This window comes from Microcaecilia unicolor, chromosome 8 (assembly GCF_901765095.1).
Source record: "Microcaecilia unicolor chromosome 8, aMicUni1.1, whole genome shotgun sequence".
Taxonomy (NCBI): domain Eukaryota; kingdom Metazoa; phylum Chordata; class Amphibia; order Gymnophiona; family Siphonopidae; genus Microcaecilia; species Microcaecilia unicolor.
Window position 1 is genome coordinate 127,567,087 of NC_044038.1, and position 23,473 is coordinate 127,590,559.

Sequence of the window (23,473 nt, forward strand, 5' to 3'; positions counted from 1 at the left end):
AGAATCCATCTCCCAATCTTGCTCCTCCCCTTCCACTTCCTGTGAGTCCTGTATTGGGTCAGATGCATTGTGGGAATCGTGGTTCCTAGGCTTATCCCTTATTCTAATCGGTCTCTTGGCCACTAGAGGGCACATTTGCAAATGTCTTTTAATCTCCCTCCGGGGCTGCTCTCGCTTTCCTTGAGGCCGTCTTCTCCGCAACTCCTTACACTGGTTAGAAAAGAGAAACTAGCTAGATCCATGTCAGTCTAGATTCAGACCTGGTTATGGTACAGAAATGGTCCTTGTATGATCTTCACAGAAACCAAGACAAGGGATTCGCCTCAATGTTAGTATTGCTTGTTTTCTCTGCAGCTTTTGACACCGTGGACCATGATATCATGCTAGCACGACTGACGGAAACAGTTATCAATGGAACAGTACTTCCTTGGTTCAGATCCTACCTATCAGACAGGCAACAATCCATAATGTTTGGCAGCAACTCATCACCACCATGGCCACTGACCTGCGGGGTACCACAAGGATCGATACTGTCACCTATTCTGTTCAATATGTACCTCAAACCACTAGCTTAGCTCATTCGGTCAATGGACACTCAGTTCTACATCTATGCGGATGATGTGCAGCTACTCATACCCATTGAACCTGACTTACCTACAGCCTTGAATAAACTGATTATCTGTCTAACATCAATTCAAGAATGGGCTAAACACAACAAACTCTGCCTGAACCCAAGTAAAACAGAGCTTCTTTGGGTCGCTAACACAAGTGGATACATACCCGACATCCAAATCACTTTTGGGAAGTATGAACTCCCCCTCAAATCACAAGTCAGAAACCTTGGAATACAGTTAGATTCAACACTTACACTGATTCCCCAAATCCAAGTACCCTTCAAGAGCTGCTTCTACTATTTGCGACAGCTACGCTGCCTCTCTCCTTACATCGAGAAGGTAAATCTTATCCCAGTTGTACATGCCATGATAACATCAAGACTGGATTACTGCAATGCACTATACAATGGTCTGACTACAAAGGGCCTGCACGAGCTCCAGTTGATTCAGAATGCAGCAGCAAGACTCATAGAAGGTTGCAAACGGCGTGACCACATCACACCATTTTTGCAAAAACTTCATTGGCTACCAGTACAATACAGGTCTAAATTTAAACTCTATGTCTGATCTTCAAGGCCTTGAAAGGAAATGGCCCTGAGTACCTGGAAAATAGGATGATCCTCCTCAAACCGCCAAGGTCCTCCCAAGGACTTTCACTAACCACACCCTTTCCAAAAGACATTACACGATCTGATACCCGCAAGTGAGCCTTCTCCGGAGTAGCCCCTACACTCTGGAATGCACTGCCTGAAAGGCTGCGCTTAACACAAGACTATCTCTACTTCAGGAATCAGGTGAAAGCTTGGCTCTTCAACCAGGCCTTTACTGGAAGAAGTAACTAACTCGTTATTCTCACTCACACAGACACACACAGGGCCGGTCTTAGGCCGAGGCGGCCGCATAGGGCCCCGCGCTTAGGGGGGCCCCGCGCGGCGTGCCTCAGTCAGCCTTGACCTAGTTCCGGCCGGGGATCGCCGCCGCTCGTCCGAACTGCCCGCCCTCTTCTCTCCCCCACGATCGATCATCGATCCCTTTCCTTTTTTGCTTTTAAATTTACCTCCAGTCCGGCAGCGTCAGTGAAAGCACTCCCAGCCAGTAAAAGCGCTTCTCTTCGCTGTGTCCCGCCTTCTTATGACGTCAGAAGAAGGCGGGGCACAACGAAGACAAGCGCTTTTACTGGCTGGGAGCGCTTTCACTGACGCTGCCGGACTGGAGGTAAATTTAAAAGCAAAAAAGGAAAGGGATCGATGATCGATCGTGCATCGTGGGGGAGAGAAGAGGGCGGGCAGGGGAAAGAGAGACATGGATGGGATGGCAGGGCTCAGGGAGAGAGGGGAATTGCTGGATACATGAGTGAATGGAGGGGGGCAGGGGAGAGAGGAACAGATGGGAGGGCAGGGCCCAGGGAGAGGAGAAATTGCTGGAAATGGAAGGGAAGGGAGAGGGAACAATTACTGGATGTGGATGGAGGAGGGAAGGGCAGATAGGGCCAAGGATGGACTTGGATGGGATGGCAGGGCCCAGGGAGAGAGGGGAATTGCTGGATACATGGGTGAATGGAGGGGGGCAGGGGAGAGAGGAACAGATGGGAGGGCAGGGCACAGGGAGAGGAGAAATTGCTGGAAATGGAGGGGAGGGGAGAGAGGAGAATTGCTGGATGTGGATGGAGGAGGGAAGGGTAGAGAGGGCCAAGGATGGACTTGGATGGGATGGCAGGGACCAGGGAGAGGAGAAATTGCTGGAAATGGAGTGGAGGGGAGAGAGGAGAAATGCTGGATGTGGATGGAGGGCAAATTGTTGAATTTAAGGGCTGGATCGGAACACTTTGAAGGCAGATGCTGAAACTGGAGAAAGGATAGGGACAGGGGGCTACAGATGGTAGACGGAACACATAAGGACACAGGAGAATGGTGGACACGGTGAGAGAAAAAATATCAAACGGAAAGAAGACACTGCATAAAACAGAAGACACTGGGACCAAAGCGAATAGAAAAACGAAATGATCAGACAACAAAGGTAGAAAAAAAGTATTTTATTCAGAATTTATTAATTGGAATATGTCAGCTTTTAGAAATGTGCATCTGTGATATTTTGCATGTAAGTTTCAATTTTTCTAGTATTGCTGCATGCTGAGTCTGACTTCTTGAGGTAACTTTCCATTCAGTATTTTGCTTTCATATTTGTTGTGTCATGTGTTTTTCATGTGTGATCAAGGTACAGTATCCTGCTAGCGTGTAGTATTTGCAGCCCTTTTTTTTTTTCACAAGGTAGTGTATTGGTGAAATATAGAGCCTGGTGTAATTACAGTTCTGCCTTTCCATGCATAAGGTTGTAGCTCGTCCTGTCCTTGGAATTAGTGCTGTTATGGTTTGGTAAGGTTCTGACTGTGTTTTTGCACAAGTTTGTGTATAGTGTTTTGCAGTGGAGAGATTGTATGTCCGCACCTCTGACCCCCCGGGGTTATGAGAATTTGAACTACTAATTGTGGACTTGAACTGAATAATTTCTTGGGAGGGGGGGTTTCATGATAGCATTGTGCTTATTATTTCAATCAGTTTTTCTGTACAAGTTTAGCTTCATTTGTCTTTATTTGAAATTTCATAATTAAAAAATTTTCTAAAAATTGAATAATCTTATCAATGGGCGGGGCTAGGATAGGGGCGGGGCTAGGATGGGGCCCCACCAAATTGGTCTGCATAGGGCCCCGCACTTGCTAAGACCGGCCCTGCACACACACACACAAGGAGTACTGCAGCAGAACACGTTTATCCACTCCTACCCTAGCTGAGATAACATTTAACCATTTCTCTAACCTCATGTGCAACTTTCTTTAAATCAGTCACCTTACTTTCTAACTCTTCCAAATTTCTTACCCTTCTGTATGTTACATCTTTGCTTTACCCTTCGCAATCACCTATAATGTTCTATTACGTGTTGACATTGTAAATAGTATACCATGTCATACTTTGTATTGTTTTTAATAGTTTTACTGTTGTAATTGTCTATTGCTCATGTTTATCTATTCTTACTGTACACCGCCTTGAGTGTATTCCTTCAAAAGGGCGGTAAATAAATCCTAATAAATAAAATAAATAAATAATCAACAAATGTATTACGCTAGTCCAATAAAAAAGGTATCATCTTATTTTCTTTTCTATGTTTAGTTTTATTTCAATTTATTACAACTAACAAATAAAATTACCACTGATGTTTTTATTTATTTATATAGTATTTGGCTCACACCTGTTCATTGGTATTTCAAGTTGAGTTACATGTACTGTGGGCATTTTCCTGTCCCTAGAAGAACTTACAATCTACATTTCTAACTGATGCAGTGGAAGGTTAAGTGATTTGCCCAAGGCCACAAGGAGTGTGTGCCTCTCCCTCCTGGGGCAGCTCAAGGCCCTACTGTCATGCCCCCCTATAGTCCATCATCTCTCCTTCTGTAATCCCCCTTAATGCAAGCATCTCTCCTTCCGTTTCTTACTCTCCATAGCCCAGCATTTCTTCCCCCACTCCCCCGATGTCCCATGTTCAGCATCTGTCTCCTGTCCCCTAAATTTTCCGCTGCAGCCCTACCCCTTACTGGACTTGGGCAACCAGTGTCGGACCTTTAAACACAGGCCCACACGCCTGCAGCCCACCCACCCTCCCTTTAACACAGAAGTTCCTATTGGGAGAAGGGTGGAACACGACAGCACTTGAGCACAGGCCTTTGTTTAAAGGTTTCATACTGGTACTGTATCAGTTTGCGATATGGGGCCCGGTCCTGGACAAGATAGGGAAGTGGGTGGGTGGGGAGAGATGCTGCTGTCTTGTACTGCTCCTGCCAAATGCTGCCACCTAAGGCAGACACCTAGTCCACCAAGGAGTTGGACCAACTATATCTTTACAGTCTGCCTCTGCCTCATCTGGATAATGCTGGTGTAGTTCCACATTAATTGGATAACTATCTGGATAAAGTTAGGACAGCAAAAAAGGCTGTCCCAACTTTATCCAATTAGCTGTCTGGATAGTAGGCTCAATATCATTGCTATCCAGATAGTGCTGGCAATGACCACCCTATGTTTATCAGATTTTTGATATACCACCTTTATTTGGTACAACCAAAGCAGTTTGCATATTACATACAGGAACTTTCTCTGTCCTTAATAGGTTCATAATCTAAGTTTTGTACCTGCGTGGAGTATAATGGGTAAGCGCATATTGATTGTTTACTTTTTCAAAAAGTACAAAGACTAGGGGACACACCATGAAGTTACAAAGTAATACTTTTTAAACAAATAGGACAAATTATTTCACACAACATACAGTTAAGCTCTGGAACTCACTGTCAGATATTCATCAAAAGAATCCAGATAGTAGCTGGTGCTGAATATTCAGATAGTGGAGAAGTAGCCCAATGATTAGCGCACTGGGCTGAGAATCAGAAGAATGGGATTTGATTCCCATTGTGGCTCCTTATGACACAGGGCAAGTCACTTAGGGGCCCTTTCACAGACTGGCGGTAAGCCCAACATAGACTTAATGCTCGCTCTTTCAGGACTACTGCTGGGCCAATTTGGCTGCCGGCGGTAGTCCCACCTTGAGCGTGTGCCATTTCCGGGGGAAAAAGAAAATCCCTGGAAATGGCTTGTGTGGCAATAACTCGGCAGTAATCAGGCATCAGTACATGCTGCCCAGTTACCACCAAGTTAGCACGGGAGCCCTTATCACCACCACAATGGTTGGTGGTAGGGGCTCCCTGTCGCACGGTCATGCGGTTTTCCTGCAGCTTGGTAAAAGAGCCCCTTAACCCTCCAAAGGAACCACAATGGGAATCAAACCCAGTTCCCCTGGTTCTCAGCCCATTGGGATATTCCTCCACTCCTATCTGAATATTCAGCACCAGCTACTATCCAGATACGTATTTATGCTGAATATCTGACAGTGAGTTTCAGAGCTTAACTGTATGTTAATTTAAAACATATTTTGTTCTATTTGTTTTAAAAGTATTAGTATGTAACAATGCATTTTACATTGATGAAACTGCTATAATTATTGGGAATATTTAGATTTATTTACAAAAGGAAAGTTATATTCTAGGGGAATTTGAAAGTTAAATCAACTGAAAATTCTTTGATCAGACTGCACCATTTCTGGTCACACCTAGAGAACTTTCTTTGATACAGCACTTAGCTGACTCACTGTGAGGTAATCACTGCACAGCAGGAGGTGGGTTGGGCTCTGAATAGAGATACAGAGACCACTTGTTTGTAGCATTCCAAGTGCTGGACCTGAACCAAATTACTGCTAAGTAAATTCTGATTATTTTATTCTAACTTCTCAACTTTTTGGCTAAAGGTTGAGATACCTGATATTCTCTTTAATTTAATGCTTATTGCTTAAATAATTTGTCCTGTGAACCTGCTTTCTTTTCCTGCCTAGCTCTGATAGAGGATAGGCTTTTCAAACTGCATTGTGGTTATGAGGCGGCATGGGCATAATTATATATATATAAGAAATCATATTAATTGTTAATTCTGTTAAAAAATCTGGGGTTTAAAAGCTTGGTGTTTGAATTCAACTTTTCACTCTGCAAGTGAAGGAATGCCAGCTGGATTTAATTACTTAGAAAGTCTAGCTTTGGCAAAGCTAAAGGTTAGAAAGGTCAGAGACAGAAACTTTCTTTGACACCTTGTGAGTGATGGATTGCTAATGCTAGTACATATGTATACTATTATAAACAAGGCATGAGCCAGACATACTGTAGTTTAAAAGTAGGCTGAATGCTGTTTAAATAATACTAGATATTTTTGATATGTAGATTTTGTTATAAGGAATTCTGATTTCTGTGTATTTTAGAATATGTCTTATAAGGATGCTTATTTTAGAATATGTTTTATTCTGTGTAGAATGTTTGTTCAACTCTTTGCCTTACGTTCTGAGTAGGACTGCAGTGAAAAGGTCAGCATATGGTTTGACTTAGCCACAGTCCTAGCTAGTTCAGTGTGTGAAGCTAATAGGTGAAAGAGGTCAGAGAAGTCAACTCTCTTCTCCTTGATTGATTAGCTAAGTATAGGAATGGTCCTGAAAGTAATAACAGACTATATCTGTATGCTATTAAGTAAGACTGGCCCTTGACCCCTTAATGAATGCCAGAGTTCAGTTAGTAGTTAGTATGAAGTTGACTAGGAATATGAGAATGTCCCCTTAGCCCCTAAATGAACTCAGTTTAAGCTATAGCTGAGAAATTAATCATAATGAAAATGTAAGAGATGGGAGCCACAATGTCTAGTGTGAGAGGCCCCAGGTCATAGGTCAGTTTAGGATATGTCTGGAACCTATGTAACTGATATTTTGAACATATGTATAGAGATGATTGGTTGAGACAAGGTAATTAATCTATTCTTTACCATCTGGAAAGTAAGGGGGGCTAGAGAGGGGGATAGCACTGTATATAAGTGGGAGCAGAAGCAGCTTACGTCAGAAGGAACAGACAGAAGAGGGAGAGACAGCAGAAGAGAAGGAGCTGAGACAGAAGCCACAAAGACACAGAGAGCTGAGAAAGAGAAGAAGAGACTTAATGCTGATGTCCTACTTTGTTTGCTGGCAAATAAAGAAGATTTCTCCCTCATTCTGGTGTGTGCTGTTTGACTCTGAGTACCACAGATTCTGCTAACAATAGGGGTAATTCATGCATCAATTTCCTGCAACAGTTATAAGTTGAAACCCTCTTTCTTTTCCTGCCTAGCTCTGATAGAGGATAGCTTTTCAATTGCATTGTGGTTATAAAGTTGCATTTTACATTGATGAAACTGCTATAATTATTGGGAATATTTAGATTTATTTACAAAAGGAAAGGTATATTCTAGGGGAATTTGAAAGTTAAATCAACTGAAAATTATTTGATCAGACTGTACCATTTCTGGTCACACCTAGAGAACTTTCTTTGATACAGCACTTAGCTGACTCACTGTGAGGTAATCACTGCACAGCAGGAGGTGGGTTGGGCTCTGAATAGAGAGACAAGAGACCACTTGTTTGTAGCATTCCAAGTGCTGGACCTGAACCAAATTACTGCTAAGTAAATTCTGATTATTTTATTCTAACTTCTCAACTATTTGGCTAAAGGTTGAGATACCTGATATTCTCTTTAATTTAATGCTTATTGCTTAATTAATTTGTCTTGCGAACCCGCTTTCTTTTCCTGCCTAGCTCTGATAGAGGATAGGCTTTTCAAACTGCATTGAGGTTATAAAGATGAACCCTCTTTCTTTTCCTGCCTAGCTCTGATAGAGGATAGGCTTTTCAAACTGCATTGTGGTTATAAAGTTGCATTTTACATTGATGAAACTGCTATAATTATTGGGAATATTTAGATTTATTTACAAAAGGAAAGGTATATTCTAGGGGAATTTCTTTGATATAGCACTTAGCTGACTCACTGTGAGGTAATCACTGCACAGCAGGAGGTGGGTTGGGTTCTGAATAGAGAGACAGAGACCACTTGTTTGTAGCATTCCGAGCTGGTGTAGGGTTTCCTGCGGCCAGCAAGCCAATCTTTGGTCACTGATTATTGGGGATGAATAGTTTTAGCATGCATTTGCATGCTTCTTGTGCTAAGAGCCTTGGTTTGCATGCATTTGCATGCTAGTTGTGTTCAGAGCCGGCGAGCGTGTTGTTTCATGCACTCGGGGGCTCCAATCATGGGGCAGTAGCAAACACAGGTGCTAGTATGGCGCTAACAGCCTCTAGTGCCTGCATTTGCTTCTGATCATTAGCCCATAAGGGCCATGTTTACCAAGTAGTGCTAAGGGCAGGCTAGTATTTTTAGTGCACCCGAAATGCTATAGTCACCCATAGAAACATAAGGGCGATTTTAGCATTTAGCAAGTTCTAAAAACACTAGTGCACCTTAGTAAACAGGGCCTTTAAGAGAAGATTTCAATGCATTATACACGATAACACTTATATCTTTTCCCTGGGTGGTGACTACTAATATGGAACCTAGCATCATGTAGCTATAATTTGGTTTATTCTTCTCGTCCATATTTCATCTGCCTTATGGATGCCTAGTCTTCCAGTCTCGTAATATTCTTCTCCAATTTCTCACAGTCTGGAACGACTTGGAATAATTTGTTTGTATGCTTATTTATTTACTTTATTCTGCCTTTAATGTAACTTGCAAAGCGGATTACAATAATAGACCTGCTTTCAGAAGGAGATTACTTGCAACTTGAAACAATTCAGTAAGAGAATGAAATCATAAAAAATTTATACATTTTGATTGGAGAACAAAAAGATTTTTAAAGATTTTCTAAATAATAGGGTATGAATCAGTTTGCCATAAATCAATTTACAATTGACTCCTGTCAGCGACGGAAAATCTAATATCTATCGTTGCTTATTTTGTGAAGATACTCTCATAAGAACAGCCATTCTGGGTCAGACAAATGGTCCATGTAGCCCAGTATCCTGCTTCCAGCAGTGGCCAATCCAGGTCACAAGTACCTGGCAGAAACACAATTAGTAAGGGAAGGAGAACCGTAGAAGAAGGAGACTACGTATGAGAGTCCATGCAAAAGAGTAGTGAGACCAGCAAGGTACCTCAAATAACAACAGGAAGGCGGAGATACAGTGGAAAAATGTTATTACTCGACATAGCACCATGTTTTGGCAAAATGCCTGCCTCAGGGGTCTTGATATGAATGTTGATAGACTTGAGGGTCCTAAGCAGTGCTTTTTTGTGTCGGTATGCGCCGGTACAGCGTACCGGCACCTTTTTTTCCTAGGCTCACCTACCCACCCTTAGCTTCCCAGCCCTGCTTTCCGTTTCTACCACCCGCGACTCCCGTTTTAAGCCCCCGTCGAGTTCCAGCGCCCCACCCCCGTGACGCATTTAAATCTTTTATTTTTTTTACGTGAAGTTGCAGTGCCGGCATTAGTGAGAGGACCAAGCTCGCCTCCTCCTGCCTTCCCTTTGTTCCCCGCCCTCGTGGAAACAGGAAACTACGTCACTTGAAGGCGGGACACTGAGAGGGAATGAAGGGAAGGAAGGAGGAGGTGAGCCTGGTTCTCTCACGCCGGCGCTGCAACTTCATGTAAAAAAAAAAAAAAGATTTAAACGCGTCGCGGGGGGTGGTGGGGCTGTTGGGAAGCTAAGGGCAGGCAGGTGGGGCTGGGGCACTGGAACTCGACGGGGGCTGAAAAGGGGGGGACAGGTGGAGGCCTGGGGCGAGTTACTGGACATGGAGGGGAGGATAGGAGGCAAAGGAGAATTGCTGGACGGAGGGGAGGGGAGGGCAGGGGAGAGAGGAGAAATCGCTGGACATAGATGGGAGGGGAGGGCAGTGGAGAATCGCTGGACATAGAGAGCAGGGGAGAGAGGAGAATCGCTGGACATGGATGGGAGGGGAGGGCAGGGGAGAGAAGAGAGGAGAAATCGCTGGACATAGATGGGAGGGGAGGGCAGAGGAGAATCGCTGGACATGGAGGGCAGGTGAGAGAGGAGAATCACTGGACACAGATGGGAGGGCAGAGGAGAATCTGGACATGGATGGGAAGAGAGGGCAGGGGAGAGAGCAGAGTTTCTGGACATGGATGGATGGTGGGAAGGGCAGGAGAAATGCTGGACATGGATGGAGTGGAGGGCAGGGAAGAGAGGAGAAATGTTGGAGGGAAGGAAAGAGATGCACACGGTTGGAGGGGAAGGGAGTGTAGAATATTGTCATCACTTGCCTTCTGGGGAAAACAGGTTAGATTGCGGCTGGAGAGACTCAGACCAACCCGCAGGGTCAGAAGCCCATGGTTGGGCATAATACCAGGAATTTTCCTGTTGGGCATAACATCCTTGACCAGGGACATAAGGTTTTCAGTTTCATCAGCAGAAAAATGGAGTGGATCATGTTTAAGTTTTTGTTTTCCCAATAACTTCTGATAAAATGGCTAGGTTCTAGGAGAGTAATCGGGAATCCAAAGTCTACAAAAATTGAGCATTCCCAACACTGCTCTAAGATCTGAGACAGTAGTGGGCATGCGCAAAGAAGAAACATGTTGCAGAGTATCAGGACCAAGGCTACGCACTTGGGAGCCAATCTGATGGCCAAGAAAGGTAACCTGAGACTGGGCAACCTGTAGTTTATTTCGGTTAACCTTATAACCTTATTCTACAGGAGAGAGGAGAAATACTGGACATGGATGGAGGGGAGGGAAGACAGAGGAAGTACATGCACATGGATGGAGTGGAGGGGGAGAGGAGAAATGCTGGACACGGATGGAGGGGAGGGAAGACAGAGGAGGAGATGCACATGGATTTAGGGGAGAGAGGAAAAGAAAATAAGATGATACCTTTTTTTATTGGACATAATACATTTCTTGATTAGCTTTCGAAGGTTGCCCTTCTTCGTCAGATCGGAAATAAGCAAATGTGCTAGCTGACAGTGTATATAAGTGAAAACATTCAAGCATTACTATGACAGTCTGACAGGGTGGGAGGATGGGGGGGAGAGAGGAGAAATTTTGGACATGGATGGAGGGGAGGAGAGAGTTGAAATGCTGGACATGGATGGAGGGAAGGGAAGAGAGAAGTGAGATAAACATGGATGGAGGGGAGGAGAGAGGAGAAATGCTGGCCGTGATGGAGAGAGGAAGGAGGTGACAAGGTGAGGGAAAGGGAAAAGAGGAGAAAATCTGCACATGGATGATAGGCAAAAGCTGGATCCACTCTATACCTCCTCCAGTCAAGTCTGCAGAGGACCCAGCTTTTCCCTATGGATGTAGGGCAAGAAATGAAGGAGGAAAGTAAAGAAATAAATGGAAAGGAAGCCCTGGAAACGGAGTTAAGGGATCAGATAAAGAGCCTGAGAATCAGAGACTGGGACCAACATGTTCAGAAAAACACTCACAAGACAACAAAGGTAGAAAAAAATCATTTTATTTTCATTTTAGTGTTTGGAAGATGTCCAATTTGAGAATTTTCATCTGCTGTCTTATTTTGCACTGGATATACTAGAGCGTATAGAAATTATTTATAATGAAAAAAAAATCACAAGTTATTTGCTCCTATACTGGTATAGTATTTTTAATGATACTGCTTATATGCGCCACGGCGGATATAAGGGGTTTGGCTACTATGGGCGTGGCTGCCATAGATGGTGACTTCAGGAACAGCTAGTGGTGAGGTAGCTATCTGTTTTGTCGCAAAAAAAAGCAGTAAGCTGAGCTGGCTCAAAGAATACATATTTACAAGCTTGATATCAGACAATACATTTGCAGGGATACTTTAAAAAGAAAGTTGACCCTAACTGAATCACACTGGGTTTCACCAACAAAAATTGTCGCCTATGCCTCTGGGTGTCACGTGAGACATCAGGAAATATTCTAATTTTTTGTCCATAAAAAAAGCTAATCTCTGTGCTTGAAAAATAAATTCAACAACCAAATCTTATCTGGGGATAAAGCCACTGTAGCAATCTGAGTAGAACTAGTCAAAGATCCATTATCTGATGTCTCTAAAATAGCAGACGCATCCAAAGGAGTCTCTAAATCCTGTGGGCCATCAAACTTCTATGAAAATTTTGACACAGGCAGATAATAAACCTGGGTAAATGGTGGAACCTTATATTCTGGAACATTCAAAACTTCCTGTATACATTTCTTTAACATTAGCGTTACCAATGTTGAGCAAGGAACAATAAAAAAACGCAAATGATCACTTCTGGCATAATTTTCCAGACCTTCATTTCTTCTATGTAAGGGGTCTTTTTACAAAGGCGTGCTGAAAAATGGCCTGTGGTAGTGTAGGCACGGGTTTTCGGTGCACGCAGAATCATTTTTCAGCGCCCCTGTAAAAAGGCCTTTTTTAAAAATTTTGCCGAAAATGGACATTTGGCAAAATCAAAATTGCCAAGTGTCCATTTTGGGTCTGAGACCTTACCGCCAGCCATAGACCTAGCGGTAAAGAATTTGGGCGGTAATGACCTACACGCATTAGATGTCACTTGGTGCGCATCCACTACATGCGCCAGAAGATAAAAAATATTTTTCAGACGCGCGTAGCAGATGCGCACCAAAATTGAAAATACCACAAGGGCCATGCAGTAACTGGGCGGTAACACCAATTTGGCATGTGTTGGGCGCGCATAGGCACCTACGTAGCTTAGTAAAAGGGGCCCTAAGTTTGTTATATCAACAATAACAGCAGCTTGAGCTGCTTTCAAGTCCTTAATATTCTTCTCATTATCACAAATCTTATTTCTTAGCTTCTGTCTATCTGCCAAATATCTACTTAACACTGTAGTTTAACCACCATCTGTTGTAAAGCATTATTCTGATGTAACATCAATTTTCCAAGGTCCACCAAGGTTTTCCAAATAAATTCCAGGGTGACTTCAGAAGGGGTCAAAGTAAAAAAAAAAAAAAGAAGAAGAAAAAAAGAATCACTTTTGAATGAAAATTGCTCACTAGATGCTCTTCAAACTGGCCTTCCAAATGGCTGCACCGCGTCTGCTTGATGTACCGAACCATCCAAGATTTGCTGCTTGTCTCCGAAAGATGGAATATCCCCTCTCGCCGCTCGGCACCATTACTGCTATCCATGTAGGGTGTCTGCTGCAGCTGTGTCAGTAGATCAGTAAACAGAGGTTGAGGGGGGCAGCAGTCTAGCATCTGGGCTGAGGCTGACTTCCAGTTCTAGAGGAGTTGATGAGCCCCCACTCATCGAGAAATCCTCAAGCAGGCTCTCAGCGTTCTTGGATGTCATCTGAGACCCGAACCTCTGCAAACATTTTTCAATAGCACCCAGTGCAGAGGAACTACTCTGCTGCTGAGAGGATCAAGGTGTGAGAGTGTCAGCATCTTGGATCCCTAGATGAGAACTTGGAATAGTTTTGTTATCTGCAAATTTGATCACCTTACTCGCCATTCCCATTTCCAGATTATTTATGAATATGTTGAAAAGCACTGGTTCTAGTACAGTTCCCTGTGACACTCCACTATTCACTCTCCTCCATCTGGAGAACTGTCCATTTAACCCTACTTTCTCTTTTCTCTCTTTTAACCAGTTCCCAATCCACTGAATATTGGCTGGACCCGGATAACTTTCAGCAGCTTGCAAACATGCGGATATTCGTTATTGGTAGCCAGATTAGGCCCTGGCACTGAATTACCTGGGTCTAACTCGGTGTGTGGCAGTTAACATTTTTTAAAAACGCTGACCGCTGCAGCTGAATGTTGTAGGTCTAAGTCTCTCTTACCCACTTTATTTGTGTCAGTGTTCTGCTTAGTTTTTTCTCCATTTCCTTGCTTCTACCCTTCTGCTGTACATGCATTCTGACATTGATTTTTATTTTCCCTCTTTTTCTCCATTTCTCTCTTTTTTTGCCCCTGCACTGCTAACATTCATATTTTACCCCGTTTTTTCCCTTTACTCTCACCTTGCAGGGCCACTGTAAAAATAAGTGTGTTCTGTGCAAATTATTTTGCATTATTATGAATGCTCTATACAGAAAGGAGTGTAACACACAAGAAAACTGTGTGCAACATGACAGTCAATATCGGCACTAGTCTCAAATTACAGATGAAAGTGCTGTTAACAACCATAGTTCAACAAAAAGCTGATTTTTAAACAAAAATTATTTTCATTATTGAAAGAAGGAACCAAAAACATACTCCAAAATACAGTACAAATTAGTACAAACAGTTTCCCTTATCCATTTCTACTCCTTCCCCTTTTTTCCTGACTCACAGACCTCACAAACTGCAAAACAATATATGTGGGATTACCCATGTGCATCCTTCATGGTGACCTCTGCTGAAACGACCCCCCCCCCCCAGAACTTATCCCCTGTGAACTGTATATCCTCACACACACACCCTATTCCAGACCCAATCCCTCCACCCACCCAAAACACTGCATGTCTGACACACCAGGACAAAGCATCAATTTAACAGATAACTCCAAGCTCTATGAGGGAGAACCTCCCACACAGGATACTAAGTCTGCTGAAAACTCCTCCATATTTTTGCCATAAATCTTTTTTTTTTAAACAATATGCTTTCAATTGCTTGCAGATGTGTGAAAAGAGCACATCCAACAGGCCCTTGTTTGCAGAACGCAGTGATCATGGTGCTGATAGATTTTTAAGGATGCCTTTATAACTCTGGATATTTCATTGTTCAAAGCTTGTGAATCGGTAATAAAATCTTAAATTGAATGCACCATGTTATGGAGGGCCAATGAAGAGTGAATAAAACAGATGAAACATGTTCATACCTTGGACACGCTGATATTAATTTTGCTGCAGCAGTCTGAGCAACATGTAATGCTTTTAAGACATAACTGGCAATCCCAAATATTTATTTATTTACTTGTTACATTTGTACTCCACATTTTCCCACCTATTTGAAGGCTCAATGTGGCTTACATAGTACCCTCAGGTGATAGCCACCTCCGGTGAAGAAACAAATACAGAGTGATGTTATTTAGAGAACTATATCCAATTCTGGAGACCGCACTTTTAAGAAAATGTAAACAGGATGGAGTTGGTCCAGTGGGTGGCTACTAAAATGGTCAGTTCCCATAAAACTTATGGGAACAGACTTAAAGATCTCAATATGTACACTTTTAAAGAGAGGTGGGAGAGGGAAGATCTTATTTTTTTAATTCCTCTTTCTCTCTTACCTATCTATATATTTCATCTTTGCTTTTACCCTATGCTGTCTACTAAAATGTTCTATTACGTGTTATGTTGACATTGTAAGTAGTATACTATGCTATACTTTGTCTTGGTATGTGAATATTTTAGTGCTGTGATTGTCTATTGCTCATGTTTGATTTATTCTTACTGTACGCCATCTTGAGTGAATTCCTTCAAAAAGGTGGTAAATAAATAAATAAATATGATGGAGACACTTAAAGCCATCTGTGGCATAAATGCACAGGAGACAAGTCTCTTTCAGTTGATAAGAAGCTCTGGAATGAAGGGGTGTAGGATGAAGGTGAAAGGGGCCAGACTCAGAACTAACCTGAAGAAAATCTTCTTTGTGGAGAGCATAGGCGGTCGGTGGCCCAACTGTTTGGGGAGGCTAAAGGGGGTGGGGTTAGGGGTGGGTCCAGGGGTGGAGCTTAAAGCCATAATTGTCTGATAACACACAGAAAAAATAAATAAATAAAAATAAAAGTCACAATTAATACCTTTAATTAAATTTAGATATTAGATATGTATCATATGTCAAAGAATCAAGTGGTTGCTCAAAACATATTCTAACCACAGTCACTCAACTGCAAAACACTATGCACAACTTTGTGCAAAAACACACTCAGAACCTTACTGTACCAGAAATATTACACTGGGCAGAACCTAATACACCAACATACCATGACCCATACGGAAAATGCAGACTGTCAACAATATGAAACAAGGGGTCATAATATCACAATTCTCATGTAGAGCCACAAAACATCCTAATTCATGTTTAATATGGGATAAAATGCCATACATAAATAAATAAATAAATATATATAAACTTTTAATGTTGAGCACGTGATTCTCAAAGTGTAATCCGTTGGGTTGGTCGTGAGCCCTTGGGCCCTGGCCGAGGCCAGCAGAGCGCCGACCCAGGCCAAGGGGAGACCGACCCACCACCGCACACCCCAGCTACACAATACCCCCTAAGCTACCCCTCCCCACAGTCCCTCAGGAAGAAGGGAAATAGGCATACAGGCGGGCCTCGCGGCCGAACCAGAACTCACGCACACAGAGCCACTCGTGCGAGCCTCACGGCTGAACTGGAACCCAATCACACACAGGGAGGGGTGAAAGAACCCAGAGGGCCCCAAGATGCCAGACACGCGCTGAACACCAGCAATAGGGCAGAGGGGGAAACAAAGGACCAGAGCGGGCCCCGCCTACGCAAGGGACTAGCGCAGGACAGGGGAACTAACACAGCAACCCCCCCCCCCCCCCCACCAGGGTAGGAGCCCCAGGCAGAAGCCAGAGGACCCAGACACAAAAGGAAGGCAGAAAGCCTTTGCCTCAAACCCACTGTAGACAGAGGCACACGGAACACAAAGGGTTAAGCTTGTAGAGCCAGCAGAGAGAGAGTGCCATAAATCAACAAACAATCAGAGAGAACGCTTCCCCTCCTGAGAGGGAGTGGGGCCCATCCAACAAACACACTGGCAGAGGCAGGAATACAATACACACAGTACACAAAGGGTTAAACTCACTGAGCCAGCAGGCCGGGACACTGGGAAGAGAAATCCTTAAAACAAACAAACAAAGGAGAACGCTCTCACTCAGCCCAGAGCCCTGGAGGCTGAGCAAAGCCCAGCCCCCACTAAACAAACGAGCAGCTGACCCTGATTACAGAGCTACGCACACACATACACACACACACAGCAGCAGCTAACCCAGAGGGAAGGAAAAGAATACTCCAATACAACACAGATCCCTGTCAGAACCTAGAGCACGTTCTGAGAGAAACCTATCAGGCTTTCCTGTTACTACCAAGTAAGTAACGCAAAAGCAGAGAAACTCTTCAGCTGCAGGCTAAAGTACTATCCCCTGACGTCAGCACAACCCCTGGCAGCCAATCAGAAGAGACATCCCCCCTCCCCCTCAGCCAAACCGGCAGAATCATAACATCACCCCCCTTCAAGGGCCCCCCCCCCACCCCGTCCACGAGGTTTAGGTTTGTGAGGGAAAAGGCGATGGAACCGTCTGACTAGGACTGGCGCGTGGACATGAGTAGCGTCTTCCCAGGAATTGTCTGCCGGTCCATATCCCTTCCACGCAATGAGATACTGGAGATGTCCCCGGAAGCGCCTTGCATCCAAGACATCCCGGACTTCGTATTCCCCCTGGGAGGCTGAGATGGCTGGACTAGTAGGCAACGCGGGCAAAGCCCCTTTTCTCAGAATCACAGGCTTCAGCAAGGACACTTGAAAGGTGTTATGTACCCCTAATGTAGGTGGTAACTTTAGCTGATAACAGACCCGATTCACTTGCCTCACAATGGGATATGGGCCCACAAATCGAGGTGCAAAGCGGGAGGAGGGAATCTTCAGACGAAGATTACGTGTGGACAACCACACCAAGTCGCCAGGCTGGAAGCGCGGTTCCACTCTGCAAGACCGATCCGCTTGGCATTTCATACGAGCGGAGGTCACTCGCAGCGCTTTCTGAACTGATGACCAAATTGCTTGGAGCGAGGTCACCGCATCGGCCGCTGCCGGGACATCCAAGTTGGTTTTCAAGGGGGCTGGTATCCGCGGATGTCGTCCATATACGATGTAAAAGGGCGAAGCGCCCGTGGCCGAGCTCACTCGGTTGTTATGAGCGAATTCTGCCCAAGGCAGCAGCTGACTCCAGTCGTTGTGGTACTCATTGACATACATCCGCAGGAACTGCTTCAAGCATTGGTTCACTCGTTCTGTTTGGCCATTGGATTGTGGGTGATATCCCGATGAAAAGTTCAGCTTTATTTTAAGGGCCCGATTCAGGGCTCTCCAGAACTTTGAGACAAACTGTACTCCTCGATCAGAGGTAATAGATTCTGGCAGACCATAGAGACGAAAAATAGCGCTGATGAAATACTGTGCCAGCTTCACCGCCGAAGGAAGGGTAGGCATGGGTATGAAGTGGGCCATTTTAGAAAACCGGTCCACCACTACCAAGACAACTGTGTGCCCTTCAGAGTTAGGCAGATCCGTAACAAAGTCCATGGCAATGTGGGTCCACGGTCTCTCAGGTACCAGTAAAGGCATCAGCAACCCCTGGGGTCTCCGACGGTCAGCTTTATGCTGGGCGCACTCAGGACACACAGCCACGAACTCCTGCACATCCCGATCAAGTGAAGGCCACCAATACTGCTGGGAGATGAACCGCTTGGTTCCCAGGATCCCGGGATGTCCTGCCATTCGAGAGGCATGCCCCCATTGGAGTGTCTTTTCTCTCAGCCGGGGTGGCACAAAGGTCATACCTGCAGGTACTGCTAGCGTCATCGCGGGCACAATGACATCGGGTTTAATTACATACTGCAGGGGTTCTTCCTCCAGGTCAGCCTCCATGGACCTGGAGAGGGCGTCTGCCTTGATGTTCTTCTACGCTGGACGATAAGTCAGAATGAAATCAAAGCGGGAGAAGAATAGTGCCCACCGGGCCTGGCGAGGATTCAGCCTTCTCGCTTCTCGTAAATAAGTCAGGTTTTTATGGTCCGTGAACACCGTGAAGGGCTCCTGCGCCCCTTCCAGCAGATGACGCCATTCTTCCAGGGCCAATTTAATGGCTAATAGCTCCTGATCCCCGATGGCATAATTCTTCTCGGCAGGGGTATACTTTTTAGAGAAGAAAGCTCATGGGAGAAGTTTCCCACTGGGGTGGGCCTGGGACAGCACTGCTCCTACGCCAACCGATGATGCGTCCACTTCCACAAAAAATTTATTTGTCGGGTTGGGATGGCGCAACACTGGAGCTCCAACAAATGCCTGTTTCAGATTCTCAAAGGCCTGACACGCCTCAGGCGACCAGTTGCGAGCGTCAGCGTTCTTCTTAGTCAAGGCAGTAAGAGGGGCAGTCAAGGGACGAGTAATTCCAAATAAACTGCCTATAGTAGTTTGCAAAACCTAAGAAGCGCTGTAGAGCCTTACGCCCCTTAGGTTGCTGCCAGTGCAGGATGGCTGTCAGCTTACTGGGGTCCATATGCAGCCCGTGGTTAGAAATGATGTACCCCAGGAAGAGCAGTTTGGAGCGATGGAATTCACATTTTTCCAATTTCACATAGAGGTGGTTCTCCCTCAACCACTGCAATACGGTATTCACGTGCTCCTGGTGCTCTTCCTCAGCCCTTGAAAAAATCAAAATGTTGTCCAAGTAGACCATCACAAACTTATACAGGAGATCCCTGAAGATGTCATTCATGAAGGCTTGGAAGATGGCTGGAGCATTAGCAAGTCCAAACGGCATTACCAGATATTCGTAATGCCCGTCGCGGGTGTTAAACGCCGTCTTCCACTCATCCCCCTCCTTGATCCGCACAAGGTTGTAGGCCCCCCTGAGATCGAGCTTGGAGAAGATCTGGGCCCCCTGGAGGCGGTCAAACATCTCAGAAATCAAGGGAAGGGGGTATTTGTCCTTCCGCGTGATGGCATTCAGTCCCCTGTAGTCAATACAGGGGCGCAACCCCCCATCCTTCTTCTCCACGAAGAAGAATCCAGCCCCCGCGGGCGATTTAGAGGGCCGGATGAAGCCTCGAGCTAGGTTCTCTCGAATATACTGGGACATGGCTTCCGTCTCTGGCTGGGATAGGGGGTACACGCAGCCACGGGGAGGTTCAGTGCCAGGTAGTAGCTCTATGGCACAGTCATAGGAGCGATGAGGAGGCAGAATCTCTGCTTGCTGTTTGGAAAAAACATCTCCAAAGGATCTGTAGGGCCCCGGTAACACGATCCAAAGGAAGCGTCACTGGGGCTGGCGAGACCTTATCCAAACAGACCTTCTGGCAGCCCGGGCCCCACGTCGTCAATTCACCCCGGGCCCAATCAATGCAAGGGTTATGCAGGCGAAGCCAGGGTAATCCCAGGATTATGGCCTCAGTGGCCATAATCCTGGGGCCTCCTGCCCCCGAGTCAACTAGCGCCTCAAAACAAGGGGTATCCTTAATCGCCAGTAGAACTGGCACCAAAACCTGAATCCAAGGGGAGAAGGACTTTGGCCCTGACCCGGTCTCCCTAGCCGGTATCAAGGCTGCTGGTTTTCCGACTTCTTCCTCTTCGGGCACTCATGGACAAAGTGCCCCTTCACTCCACAATGCAGGCACAGCCCCTTAGAGCATCTCCGCTGTCTCTCCTGGGCCGCCCGGTCAACCTGCATAGGTTCAGACCCATCTGGCACACCCAGCGACGGGGAAGCAGGGCTCTTGTGCGAGCTCCTCAAGTTAGCCCCTGCAACCTGCTGACCAGCGCGACGTTCACAGGCCCGCTCCCTGAACCGGATGTCCACCTGGGTGCAGAGACGGATGAGGTCGTTCAGATCTGAGGGCAGCTCCTGGCCTATGAGTTCGTCCTTAATGTTGGCCGAGACCCCATGCCAGAATACCGCAGTCAGGCTTGGGTTATCCCAACCCAGCTCCGAAGCCAAGGTCCAAAACTGGATGGCGTACTCACCCAGAGAGAGTCGCCCCTGATGTAGGTTCAACAGCTGAGTCGCCGCCAAAGAGGGCTTCCCGGGTTCCTCAAAGATGAGCCGAAATTGTTTCAAGAACTCTGCCAAATTATCTAGGAGGGGATCCTTCTTCTCCCATAAGGGCGAGGCCCAGGCCAGAGCGGGGCCTGCCAGTAGAGAGATAATTTAAGCCACCTTCGCCCGATCCGAAGGAAAATCCCGGGCCTGCAACTCGAAGACAATTTGGCATTGATTGAGGAACCCCCGGCAGGTCTTACTGTCGCCCTCGTACCTCGGGGGCGTAGCCACCCGAATCCCTCGGCCGCATGTGTGGGAACCCGGCGGAGTAGCTGCTGGCGGGCCCTCCGCAGCCCCCGTGACAGTCAGCGTGTCTACCCGTTGAGACAGTGCGTTCACGACTCCCGATACCTGTTGTAGCTGAGCATGCAATTGCTGGAGCAGCTGCATGGGGGATGGATCGGTCGAGCTCATGGCTTTTGCGTTCTGTAATCAGTTGGGTTGGTTGTGAGCCCTTGGGCCCTGGCCGAAGCCAGCAGGGCGCCGACCCAGGCCAAGGGGAGACCGACCCACCACCGCACACCCCAGCTACACAATACCCCCTAAGCTACCCCTCCCCACAGTCCCTCAGGAAGAAGGGAAATAGGCATACAGGTGGGCCTCGCGGCCGAACCGGAACCCACGCACACAGAGCCACTCGTGTGAGCCTCACGGCTGAACTGGAACCCAATCACACACAGGGAGGGGTGAAAGAACCCAGAGGGCCCCAAGATGCCAGACACGCGCTGAACACCAGCAATAGGGCAGAGGGGGAAACAAAGGACCAGAGCGGGCCCCGCCCATGCAGGGGACTAGCGCAGGACAGGGGAACTAACACAGCAACCCCCCCCCCCCCCCACCAGGGTAGGAGCCCCAGGCAGAAGCCAGAGGACCCAGACACAAAAGGAAGGCAGAAAGCCTTTGCCTCAAACCCACTGTAAACAGAGGCACACGGAACACAAAGGGTTAAGCTTGTAGAGCCAGCAGAGAGAGTGCCATAAATCAACAAACAATCAGAGAGAACGCTTCCCCTCCCGAGAGGGAGTGGGGCCCATCCAACAAACACACTGGCAGAGGCAGGAATACAATACACACAGTACACAAAGGGTTAAACTCACTGAGCCAGCAGGCCGGGACACTGGGAAGAGAAATCCTTAAAACAAACAAACGAGAACGCTCTCACTCAGCCCAGCCCCCCCCGGAGGCTGAGCAAAGCCCAGCCCCCACTAAACAAACGAGCAGCTGACCCTGATATTCACACACACACACACACACACACACAAATACAACACAGATCCCTGTCAGAACCTAGAGCACGTTCTGAGAGAAACCTATCAGGCTTTCCTGTTACTACCAAGTAAGTAACGCAAAAGCAGAGAAACTCTTCAGCTGCAGGCTAAAGTACTATCCCCTGACGTCAGCACAACCCCTGGCAGCCGATCAGAAAAGATGTCCTCCCTCCCCCTCAGCCAAACCGGCAGAATCATAACACAAAGTGGACATATTCCAAACACTATAATGAAAATAAAATGATCTTTCAAATACTTTTAAAACTTATTTTTAGCACTTTTAAAATTTCAGGGGTCAGTGCAACTCTCTTTGGTATGAAGTGCTCATGTGCAGGAATTCAGCCTAGGTAAATATCTCCATGGCAACCCAGGACAAGTCCAGCCAACCCCCCCCCCCCCCCCCCCTGCTCTGCTCTCCCAGCAGGTAATCAAATTACAACTGGTTACAAAAGGCTACAGACGGCTTTCACTGCAGCTGCTGCTATTTAAGATTGGACTCACCGGAGAACTACTACTACTACTATTTAGCATTTCTGTAGAAACAGCTGATCCATCGCCTCCCCAAGACTCTTATACCGGGCGCCTATGGTGGAGAGGGTGGTGAATTTGTGGCTATGTGTCAGGAAGTGATCTCCAGGGGAGCCTGATTTCAGCTCCATTTCCCCTGCAAGTATGTTATAAATTTGAGAGATAGAACATGTCATTTTTTAAGATCCTCATATAGAGAAATGCAGTAATCAAAATGCAGCATAACAGTGCTTGGAATAACAAGACAAGAAAAATTGAGTAATCTCTGTGCTTTTGATCTTTCCCTTGCGCACATGCACCAAGCCATGTGTCGCGTCTCTGATGTCACGTTTGTGGAGGTGAGCTCTTGAGATTTCCCGAGCTCCGCAGACCAGGAAATAACCGAACACCCCGAATCTTCACCCGCGGCGACCGCCGTTCACCGAGGGTTGAGCCCTCAGCTGCGGGCGGCCAGCAGGACTGCTGGAACCACGGGGAACGGCTGGCCTGGTCGGATCTGGGTACAGCGTCCTAGGTACTGTGGACTAGCCGGGTGGCTAGCGGACAACAGGGACGTACGCTGACTAGACAATAGCTAGCACAACGGCTAGTTGGCTTGGAGCACCACACAGTCTTGGAACGGACTAGCCGGACGGCTAGCGGGCATGGAGGAGGAACACAGTCTTGGAAACTGCTAGCAGGACGGCTAGCAGTCTTGAAGGACAACTTAAACTTGGAGAAGGCTAGCAGGACGGCTAGCAGTCTTGAAGAACAGACAACACTTGGACAAGGCTAGCCGGACGGCTAGCAGTCTTGAAGGATAAACAAACGTGGAAAAGGCTAGCAGGACGGCTAGCAGTCT